This window comes from Ictidomys tridecemlineatus, chromosome 11, assembly GCF_052094955.1.
Source record: "Ictidomys tridecemlineatus isolate mIctTri1 chromosome 11, mIctTri1.hap1, whole genome shotgun sequence".
Taxonomy (NCBI): domain Eukaryota; kingdom Metazoa; phylum Chordata; class Mammalia; order Rodentia; family Sciuridae; genus Ictidomys; species Ictidomys tridecemlineatus.
Genome location: NC_135487.1, coordinates 44,923,906 through 44,933,928, shown reverse-complemented (window position 1 = coordinate 44,933,928; position 10,023 = coordinate 44,923,906). Strand labels below are relative to the sequence as shown.

At 41.7% G+C, this 10,023-nt stretch overlaps 1 long non-coding RNA gene across 1 annotated transcript; it reads left to right on the top strand.

Annotated features, from left to right (window-relative positions):
* Positions 1–2,955: 2,955 nt before the first annotated feature.
* Positions 2,956–5,119, top strand: LOC144367715 (uncharacterized). Its single transcript, XR_013427237.1, has 2 exons — positions 2,956–3,067; positions 4,779–5,119. It is a non-coding gene; the product is annotated as an uncharacterized LOC144367715 (long non-coding RNA).
* Positions 5,120–10,023: the final 4,904 nt, after the last annotated feature.

Below are 10,023 nucleotides of genomic sequence, written 5' to 3'. Positions count from 1 at the left end.
AGAGGTTGCAAATGAGAAGGGTGTCACCTTTGATCACCTCTCCTGTCTCAGGATCTTGCATTCACACTCTTTCTAGTGTCATTTACTGAGTCATAATAACGGATTACCTCGACCTGAAGCTGCAGGTGCTGCTTGGGGAATATGTGATTATGGAAAGAGGTGTCCTCTCTCCTTTCTCAGCATCTCTTGCCCCCCAGGAAGGAGAAGTAGTGTGTTTATCAGTACAAAAGTCTGAGCAAGTCCAGGGCCAGCGCCAACAAAGGTAGCTTGAGAGCAGAGGATGGGCAAGGGGCAGTGTCAGGAGAGGAGCCTGGAGACACGGTCTGTGACAATTCATGCCAGCAGCAACCAAGGAAAGCATTGGCCCTTCCTGTTCTGCCACAGGGGTTGACTCTAGCAAGGTGAAGAAGCTGGGCTGGAGAAGGGAGAGAGCAGCAGCCAGACCTCATGGGTAATAATGACAATTCTTGCCTGTTGAACTTCTTGAATCCCAAATCCTTTCTCTGAAACTATTCTCGACTGCAAACCTTAAGGGTCAGGAGGGGTATGTTCTTTCCTAACCCTCTTCCACACCCACCTTCCATGCCTTACTAGCTGGGTGACCTTAGGCAAGTCCTTTAGCCTCTCTGGCTTTATTTTCTCCATCTGTAAATCAGAAATGAAGTGTGCTTGTGTGTGCTTGAGGACACACAGACACTCTGCAAGAGTTTTCACAAAGTTTTAATAAATAAAACAATGTTGAAGGAAAGCTTTTTGGAAAGCACATGCCGTTCTCTCTCTCTCTCTCTCTCTCTCTCTCTCTCTCTCTCTCTCTCTCTCTCTCTCTCTCAGACTTCAGCTGCTATTCTCATTCTACAAGGGGAAATCCTCACCCGGAAAACCTTGTTCACGCTGGCACAGGTCCCAGGGCGTGAGCCCCTGTGGAGGCTGCGTCTCTGCCTTTCCATTTCCCTTGTTGACTTCCAGTGTGACTGTTGTGGGCTCACAGATGGACACGCAGTTCTCTTTGACTTGCCAGCCACTGGGCTGAGGTCCCCCCTTGCTTCCCCAGGGAAATCGAGAGCCCTTACCCAGGCTGATACTATCCCAGACCCAGAGGAATCCAAGGGGGCCTCTGCTCAAGACCAAGGAGCTCAGGGTTTTGGACAGACTTTGACAAGGGCTTTTTAGTTCAGGCTGAAGCTCTGGTACCCTGCCATTTCCAGGAAGACCTCCAAGCAAGATAGAAGAAGAGAAATAGGTGAGGTGACCTGGGATCCAGAAAAGAGGAGGCAACACAGAGGAGAGGGAGCCTCAGGAAAAGAGGGAGCTCTTACAAAGGCAAAGAGGTTTGCAGCCCACGCAGCCATCCCCCAGAGCACAGAGGACCTGTTAAGGACTTGCACTTGGCTGCGATCCCTCCCTCTGCCTGATCCATCCCCATCTATATCAAGTTCTGTGAAGGTTGCAGCATGTTAGGTATCTCAGAGGCCCATCTCCTCTTCTCTGCCTCTGTGGGCAGTTTTCTGACCACATAGCTGCTTCTGCCCTCGATGGTGTCCAACCTCTACTTTCCAATCCATTACTTCACAACATGATCTTTCTGATGTACATATCTGACCATAATGTGTTCCTCTTCCTTACTTCCTCAAAGACTCCCCACAACATTCTGGATCAATGCTATAGTTCAGGACCCACGGCTCTTCATTATCTAACTCCCTCATCTCTTGTTCCTGGCCTTATTTCCACCAAAACCTATACAAGCACTCTTCTCCTGCCACCCTAAACTTCAAACAATACATATGACACCAGGGTACCTACTCTTTCTCTTCCTCGCATCCTCTGTGCCTACTCTCTCTCAGAACCCTGCTAAGGTACCACCTGCTCTGGAAATGTTCTTCTGCACCCCCCCCCCACTCTTTCATGCTTTCAGAGTCTACCATGCAAGACCTTTAGCCCTGGGGTTCTTAGCCTCAGGCCAGATCAGAAGTTTTGTGAATTTGCATGGGGGAAAACGCATGTTCACTCTCCTCTACCTGAAATTTAATATTTCCTTCAATTACAAATTCAGGCACAATTCACAGTGGTTCCAGTGATACCTGACATTCATTGCCTCCCAAATCAGGTTGTTGTTGTTTTTTTTTCATTCACTTTCCAGTTGTTACAGATTTTTCTCAACAGACGTGTCTCAACTCATCTGTATGTTAAAGTTATAATAGTTGAGATCTGTAGATCTATTATTGAATGTGTAAATAAAAAAGCATATAAATCATTACCAATTTGGATTTTGACTACATATTTTGTGAACTTCTGAAAAATAATTGGCTTGCTTTCCAATCACCTGCATTTTATTTTACATGTTTTAAGATGTTGTTCTGAGAAAAGGCCCATAGGCTCCCCAAACCACCTGGGGTTTCTGCATCGAGTGGTTACCCTTTCTCTGGCATAAACCCCAAATACCTTCCACTGAAACTCTAGATTGATCTTGGGCTTTTCTGTTGATAGTTTTGCACATCTTGAAAGCAAGAGGCCCTCTTCCAATCTATACGATTTAATACAATGCGGATCACCTAGCATGGTGCTAAAAACACATTTTGGAATAAATAAAAAGAAGACAAAAAGGAAGGAAAGAAGGAGGAAAGAGGAAAGGAGTTGATTTGATCTTCAAAGACCATCTGCTCTATTTACGCTTCACTCAGATGGTTCCATGGCTTAGCCCCTTGCCTTCTTTACCTCTCTCTGCTCTGAGATCATCTTGTCAGGGAGAACTTTGTCAGACCTTTGTTTAAAATTATACTTCCATCCCTGCAGCCCCAGGATCACCCTGTCCCTGTCCCCTGCTTTGACTTCCTAACACTCATCACCCTCCCACAGGTTATGTGCTTCTCTCTGATTTTTATTATTTTATTTCCTCCCCTTTTACTGGAATGTAAGCTCCATGAAGGTGAGAAATTGATCTCATTCGTTCATTTCTACAGGTCCAGCATCTGCGGTCCACCCAGTGGATAATAAGCATTAAGCAGCAGGAGAGAATGGCAGTGAACAAGGGGTGAAGGCCCATCTGTTAGTGTCTGTTCCCACTCTGCAGGTAAGAAGGCTGAGGCTGGGAGAGGTTAAGTTCTGGCAGGAGCCAATAGCAGGTCTGCATGGATATGAGTGAGTGGTGGGAAGAAGCCTGGGTTGTCTACCCTGGGTGTGGATGGAGGGACTTGGAGTCTCAGGCTGGGAAGTCTCGTCCTAAGGCACAGTACTTATTTTCAGTGGAGAAGTGGCAGAGCTCCAGGAAGATTGGCCTGATCTGGAGCTACTGGGAAGCAGGATGGAGGCTCATTTGGGAATGTGTCTTACTTTTTAAGCCATTGCTATTTGATCAACAGTATGCATGTGTAAAAATCCTGCCACTCTGTCTGATTTTCTCAGTCTCTGGGAAATGCCAAAGCTTGTTCACCCTGGGTGAGGTCTGAGTTAAAAGGATTGTTGAAAGATTCAGGAACCATAAAGGATGGGTCCCCTGAGACTCCTCTGGGTTCTCTATGCAAACCTCGCCCATAGTGCTCCCCCAGCTGGTTGTGATGTCCCCTTTTGTGTGGCTGTCTCCTCTACTCAACCAGAAGCTCATTTATAATAGGACCATGCCACAGTTTTCTTTCTTTGGCAGTGCCAGACGGTGTGACCTGACATACAGTCGATTTTTTAGTTAGTACTTATTGAAAACAAATTGTGAATAGAAAATTACTGATCACTAGATGCAAACATAGGAAAAAGTTAACTTTGAGTTCCTCCTAGAGACCAGGTACGGGCAGGGTACCTAAGCAACAGAGGTAAATGAAAGGGGCCTGTGACTTCCAGGAATTCATGAGAGAGGAGACTGATACACATGTGGACAATGAAAACAGTGTGCTAAGGACTAGGGCGGGGGGGTCCCCTAGGAGGGCCTACCCCCAGTCTTCTGGCATTTACCAAACTGAAATCATATAATTATTTAATGACCTATGTTCTGTCTTCCCACAAGAATGAAATCTCCAAGAAGAGCTTTGTTTCACTCACTGCTTAACTCCAGCATATAGTAGATGCTCACTTATGAAATCTCAGAGTTGCCCCAGTGTAAGTTCAATGAATATCTGTGAATAAGAGCATGACTTGAAAAAAACACAGAGAGCCGTGGGTGCATGACCCAATCCAGGAGTGGGGGCCAATCACCTTCCAAGAGGAACATGATGTTCCAAAGTTTACCCTTCCTTCAGCATTTCCTCATTCATGACTTCCCCACAACCTAGGGAGGCCACACCCATTTTATGAAGGAAGAAACAAAAAAGAAAGGTCAATCATCTGGCAGACCAAGGACTTGAGCCCACATCTCCCAAAGAAAGTCTTTCCACACACACTATTCTGCCAACACAGAAGAGGTTTCCTGGTGAGACAGGGTGACCCACCGGTCATGCTGCTCCTGAGGGTCCAGTGACCATTATCATGGGCCTGAGTAAAGAGAACAGATGACCACATCACCACCACCATCATTTTTATGGCAATTAAGAAGTACTTATTGCCTTGTGATCTAGGTTCAATTACTGTTCTCAACTTATGGATGAGGAAACTGAGGTACTATTAGATAAACTTCTGAGGTCATACTGGCAATAAGGACTCAAACCCACACAGCCTGATTTCAAAGCCTAAGAGATATCATCTTACCTGTTTATCTTCTCCTGCAACAGATCATACCCACCTAGTCCAGCTCTGGATGGTTGCTAGGAAGTTCACAGTTGCACACTCTTTATGTGCTCAACTTTATACTGTCCTAGGTGCTGTGTGAGAAAGCTACAAAGAAGTTCCCAAAGTCCCTGCCTTCAAGGAGTACCAATCCAGGAAGGAAGATGGACAAGCAATCATGGAAACTAAAATAGGCACAGAGGAGTGTGTTTGCAGGAGACAGCCATTCAAGTCACCTATTTTCATGAGATCCTCCCTTTATTTTTTCTTTTTCCTCTCTAGCTTCCAATATGAGAGAAAACATATGACCCTTGACTTTCTAAGTTTGGTTTATTTCACTTAACATTATGTTCTCAAGTTCCATTCATTTTCTTGCAAATGACATAATTTCAACTTTGTCAATGGCTGAATAAAACTTCGTTGTGTATACTTACCACATTTTATTTATCCATTCATTTATTGGTGGACACCTAGGCTGGTTCCATAATTTGGCTATTGTGAATTATCCTGCTATAAACATGGGTATGCATGTATATCATTATAATATGCTCACTTCAATTCTTTAGGATAATTAGAAAAGAGTGGTGTGGCTGGTTTATTTGGTGGTTTCATCCCAAGTTTTTTTGAGGAACTTCTATACTGATTTCCATAGTGGTTAATTTACAATTCTTCCATCAATGTAAAAGTGCTCCTCTTTTTCTACATCTTCTCCAGTATGCAGTATGTATTATTGTCTGTATTCTTTTTTTTTTTTTAATCAGGGATTGAATCCAGGGGTGCTTAACCACTGAGCCACAACCCCAGCCCAGTTTTATTTTTTATTCTGAAACAGGGTCTTGCTAAGTTGCTTAGGGGCTCCCTGAGTTGCTGAGGTTGACTTTGAACTTGCAATCCTCATGCCTCAGTGTCCTAAGCCACTGGGATTACAGACTTGTACCACCACACCAGGCTGTCTATATTATTTTTAAAAAATGTTTATTTTTTAGTTGTAGTTGGACTCAATATCTTTATTAATTTTTATGTGCTTGAACCCAGGGCCTCGCACATACGAGGCAAGCGCTCTACCACTGAGTCACAACCTCAGCCCAGGATGTCTATATTTTTGATGGTTGCCATTCTAACTGGAGTGAGATGAAATCTCAGTGTAGTTTCACTTTCTGTTTCCCACATTGTTAAGGACATTGAACATTTTTTTTTTTCATATATTTTTTGGCCATTTGTATTTCTTCTATTGAAAAGTGTCTGTTTACTTCATTTGCTCATTTACTGATTAGATTATTTGGGGTTTTGGTGTAAGTTTTTTGAGTTCTTTATACATCCTTAGTATTAATTTTCTGTCAGAAGAATAGGTAGCAAAGATTTTTTTCCATTCTGTAGATTCCTTTCCTTATTCTTAATTCTTTATTTGCTGTGCAGAAGACTTTTAACTTGATGCTATCCCATATATTAATTCTTGGTATTATTTCTTGAGCTTTAGGAATTCTACTAAGAAAGTTGTTGCCTGTACTTATATGTTGGAGTCCTAACCCTAGATTTTCTCCTAAGAGTTCCATAGTTTCTGTTCTAGTTGCTAGGTCTTTGATACATTTCAAGTTAACTTTTGTGCAGGGTGAAAGATAAGGATCTGGTCTCCTTATTCTACATATAAATAATCAGTTTTCCCAGCACCATTTGTTTAAAAGACGGTCTTTTCTTCAAAATGTTTTTTGGCACCTTTGTCAAAAATCAGATGACTATCTGTGTGGGTTTGTTTCTTTGTCTTCTACTCTGCTCCATTGGTCCATGTGTCTGTTTTTTTATGCCACTACCATGCAGATTTTGTTACCATAGCTCTGCAGTATAACTTGAAGTCAGGTATTGCGATGCTTCCAGCATTGCTTTTTTGGCTTAGAATTGCTTTGGCTATTCTTGGTCTACTAATATTGCAAAAGCATTTTAGGACTGTTTCTTTAGTTCTGTAAAGAATGTCCTGGGTATTTTGATGAAGATTGCATTGAATGTGTATATTGTTTTTGGCAGGATGGCCATGTTAACAATAGCAATTCCTCTTTTCCATGAACATGGGATGTCTTTCCATTTTCTTGTGTGTTCTTCAATTTCTTCCTTCAGGGTTCAGTAGTTTTCATTGCAGGTTTTTCACCTCCTGGGTGAAATTTATTCCAAGGGTTCTTTTTCATTTTATTTTATTTTATTTTTTGAGACTAAAATGAGATTGTTTATCTGATTTCTTTATCAGCAGATTTATTACTGACTTATAGGGAAGTTAATGATTTTTTATGTTGATTTTGTAAATTGGTATTTTGCTGAATTTGTTTAATACCTCTAGTAGTCTTCTGGTGGAACTTTGTGGATCTTCCAAGTATAGAATCATATCATCTGCAGTGATTATTTGACTTCTTCGTGTTTTTATCCTTCTTATTTCCTTCTCTTGTATAATTTCTTTGGCTAGAATTTCTAGTACTATATACTATATTCAATAGGAATAGTGACAGTGAACATCCTTGTCTTATTCGGGATTTTAAAGAAAATGCTTTCAATTTTTCTTCTTTCATCATGATATCAGTTTTGGGTTTTTTTGTATGTAGCATTTATGATGTTGAAGAAGTTCTTTCTATCCCTAGTTTTTTCAATGTTTTAATCACAAGCGGGTACTCTGAACTTTATAAAAGGATTTCTCTCCATCTTTTGAAAAGAGTATGTAATTTTTGTACTTATTTCTGTTTATGAATTTGTGTATGTTAAACCAATCTTGCAATTCTGGAATAAAATCAATTTGGTTATATTGTGCAATCTGTTTAATATGATTTGCTAATATTTTCTGAGAGTGTTTTTATTTAAGTTCATCAAGGATATTTGTCTTAGTTTTCTTTCCTTGATATGTCCTTATCTAGTTTTGGTATCAGGGTGATACTTGCTTCATAGAAAGAATTTGGAAGGGTTTGTCTCCTTCTATTTCATGGAATAATTTGAGGAGCATTGGCATTAGTTCTTCTTTAAAGGTCTAGTACAATTCAGCTAAGAAATTGTCTAGTCCTAAGCTTTACTTTTTTGGAAATTTTTTTTATTAATGCTTGTATCTCATTGCTCATTATTGGTCTGTGCAGGTTTCCTATGTCCTCTCAATTCAATTTTGTCAGGTTTTATGTAGACACCACTTCTTGATAGCAAGAAGAGCCAAGTCACAAAAACTAAGCAGCATGCATAATGATGGGATGGATTGGGAGTAGTTTATTAGAAGACCATTTTTGTGAAAAGCCAAGCAAAAAAAAATAACTGTTGTTTAACCTAGGAGATGGAAGAATAAATGGAAAAAATAATCTGAATATATCAGAGACATATGCAGAAGATTATTGTGAGAGAGAAAAAAGGATTCAGGGTACCTTCCAGGATTTTAGCCAGTATAACTAGGCAGATGTTTCCTCATATCAGTGAAGGAAACCAAAAGGAGAAGCAAGTTTGGGAAATATAAATACAGTTCAGATGAGTTCCCAGGGGTCCAAGAGTGTGTCATCTTCCTTTCTTGGAGAAGAAGCTCTTCACCCAACCCTCTCTCTGCTCTGACCATGTTTTCCAAGTAGAAAGTGAAATCACTTATATGACCCTGCTTTCCTAGCAGTAGTGATTGACCAGGTGTTGGCGTCTGATCCAGACAGGGCTAATGAGAGTGCCCGATCCATATCCATTGCCAAACATGTCTACCTCTTACTGCTGCATTGGTTGTGCTCTGGACAAGCCGGTCTGGTAGGGAAGAGTGGTGATTAGAATTCAGCCCATGTTCTGCAGGACAAACTATGCATCTGTGGAGCTGCAGATGCCCAAAGGATGGCACTTTTTCATACTTCACAGAGGTGCTATCTGTGCTGCCAGTCCCTGGGGACTGTTCCAGGGATGGGCCCACATGCCACGTAAGGTAACTTTAGGTAAGCTGGATTCTCCTGGAATTTATTCTATTGAAGTACACGGGAAAATGAATGTTTTACTCAGGTCCTAAAATTGTATAGATAGGAGTTTGTAGCTATCCCTGTCCATGTGGATATGGAGGAAACAACTGAGAGATAATGAAATGGTACATGAATGGACTCGGGAGAGGGAGATGAAAGAGAAAAAGAGCTGTCAGAGTCAGAGCTCCCTGTTTCAACCAACCCTACCCTTCTTGGGACTTGGAAGTTGGGTTTCTCCATTAATTCTGTGATTGTCCCTGTATTCTTCTGATTTAATTTCCCCTCTTTTGCTTAAGTTCAAGTTGATTTGTTGCTCCTTGTAACCAATGCAACCAGTCTTAAACAGAGAAGTTCACGTGTTCATATTTGTAGAAGAGAGAATGGGATGAAAGATAGATCAGAGGCTAAACGGAAAGGATGCAGTGGACAATTTCATGAGTCACATGAGAGAGGGGTGTCCTAGGAGTTGTAGGCTCTTAGCTTCAGAGACTGGAAAGAGGGGGTGGTGTCTTTGACAGAAGTAGGCAATCCAGAAAATATTGGACTAGAGGAAAGGAAAATACATTTTTCCATTTATTGATTTATTCACCAAACTGCATCGGACACTGAGGACTGAGCAGTGGATGAGTTCATATTTGGATAAAGTCTGTGGGGCCTTATTGACTGATGTACCTACTCTGAGCCAGGCACTGGATATAGAGCTGAGTGTATATAAGTCTAGTGGTGATATCTGCAAGAAGCTGGGAGAAGTGAGCTGGCATTTTGGTTGTAACTATCATCCCCATGGAGATAATTTTGGAAGTGATGGGAGAGAATGCATGGAGAAATCTAGTTCCACAGCCCTGTCCTTCAGGCCTCGGCTTCATCCATGGACTAGAGAACAGTGTTGCTTGGGTCTGTGTGACTGACAGGCAGATGTAGAAAGAACATGGCTTTAGAGGCCTAGTGAGGAGCCAGCCCAGCCTTACTTCTTGGCCCCACCAGGTAGCGGTGTGCATGACCTTGAATGAGCTGGAGCCTCTCTTTCCTTGGCTACAGAATGGGGATATAAATGTTTATCCCAGTATTAAGCATAAGAAAGCATGCTTGTTGGAAGTTCATCCCTTCAACCACAAATAGGTATTGGACACCTACATACCCCAAGTTCTAGAGTAAAGGATTCGAATGGGAGCCAGTAAAAGAGCCCTCATCTGAAAAGGATACAGAACTATTTCTGGCTTCCATAGCTGGGTTCTGACTCCTTTCAAGCATCCCAGGTCTCTGCCCACCACCCATCAATACCAGTCTGCCCCTTGCCTAGACCTTGTGAAAAGCAATATTTTGTTGTGTTTTGTTCTTTTTTTTTTTATGATTAGTAAAGAAAGAGAAAAGCGTGTGTGAGCTATCCTCTGGAGAG